This window comes from Cebus imitator, unplaced genomic scaffold (assembly GCF_001604975.1).
Source record: "Cebus imitator isolate Cc_AM_T3 unplaced genomic scaffold, Cebus_imitator-1.0 Scaffold13, whole genome shotgun sequence".
Lineage (NCBI taxonomy): Eukaryota > Metazoa > Chordata > Mammalia > Primates > Cebidae > Cebus > Cebus imitator.
Window position 1 is genome coordinate 8,482,832 of NW_016107328.1, and position 1,683 is coordinate 8,484,514.

The window sequence follows — 1,683 nt, forward strand, 5'->3', positions numbered from 1 at the left end:
GAAGAAGTAATTAGGGACTATTATTATTATTATTCCCATTTTACAGAAAACAAAAGCAAGATCCAAAGGCCAAGCAATTAGCCCAGGGTCCCTGGCAAGTGGTAGGTGCACAGGATAGGTTGGGTGTGCGCACAGCTCATGCCTATAATCCCAGCACTTCGGGAGGCCAAGGAGGGAAGGTTGTTTGAGCCAAGGAGTTCGAAACTGGCCTGGGCAACATAACAAGACCTCATCTCTACTAAAAAAATAAAAATAAAAATAAAAATATTAGCTGGGTGCAGTGGCACACTCCTGTAGTCCTGGCAACCAGAGAGGCTAGGACGAGAGAATCCGATGAGTCCAGGAATTTGAGGCTGCAATGAGCTATAATTAGGTGACTGCACTCCAGCTTGGGCAACAGAGTGAGACCCCATCTCAAAAAATAAAAATTACAATTAAAAATATACCGGGTGTGGTGGCTCACACCCGTAATCCCAGCACTTTGGGAGGCCGAGGCGGGCAGATCATGAGGTCAAGAGATCGAGACCAGCCTGATCAACATGGTGAAACCCCATCTCTACTAAAAATACAAAAATTAGCCAGGCGTGGTGGCGCACACCTGTAGTCCCAGCTTGGGGAGGCTGAGAATCGCTTGAACCCGTGAGGCAGAGATTGCAGCGAGCCAAGATCACGCCACTGCACTCCAGCCTGGAGACAGGGTGAGACTCCATCTCAAAAAAATAAAATATAAATTCACTTTTATCATGCTCAGCATTTTAGGGGACACCCACATAGCAGGGAAAGAGATGCAAGCCATATGACAAAGATATGTACCCAGCAAGGTTGAATGACACTACAAGGGACATACAGCTAGCCACATATGACAGATGCAGAACCTAAGCCCTTTGGTTTTGCATTCAAGTCCCATGCTTTTGATTTCTGCTAAAGCATCCTGAAAATGCAACATGGTTGTAGCCCACTTAGCGGTCAGAGTTCTGAAGTCGGTGTCAATCATCTACTCTTTCTTACCCATGAGAAAGTAAGGTAAACAGTAATTAGGTAACTTTCCAAAGTTCTCTTTCGTAAGACTGACATTCACTGATTGGTACCCAGGCTCAGCCCAGGATTCTTTCCACTCAGCCACAGCAGATCTCAGGACACAGACTTCCACGGCGGCTCTACAAAGCTGCTGTCATTTTCCACACAGCAAACTGTGCTATTTAAGTCAAACTCAAATAATAGTGAAAAATGGTGACAAATGCCGAAGAATCATCCCCTTCACCTCAACAAGACCCAAGTCTCCCTGGCCTCAGAAACCCAATTTCACAAGAAAGCAACCCCATCGAGGAAAAATATTTGACATAATTTTGTGACTGTAACTTGGTGTAACTAAAGGGAGAAACAATTGAACAGCATGCATTGAGAGCCATAAAAACGTCTAGAACCAGGCCAGGTGCAGTGGCCTACACCTGTAATCCCAGCACTTTGGGAGGCCAAGGCGAGCAGATCACAAGGTCAGGAGTTCGAGACCAGCCTGGCCAACATGGTAAAACCCTGTCTCTATTAAAGATACAAAAAATTAGCTGGGCCGGGCGCGGTGGCTCACGCCTGTAATCCCAGCACTTTGGGAGGCCGAGGCGGGTGGATCACGAGGTCAAGAGATCGAGACCATCCTGGTCAACATGATGAAACCCCGTCTCTACT

At 46.6% G+C, this 1,683-nt stretch overlaps 1 long non-coding RNA gene across 1 annotated transcript in view; it reads right to left on the reverse strand.

The window, feature by feature from the left end:
• The window catches only part of LOC108283870, a 434,667-nt gene that overhangs the window by 395,478 nt on the left and 37,506 nt on the right, over positions 1–1,683 (reverse strand). The window lies entirely within an intron of this gene.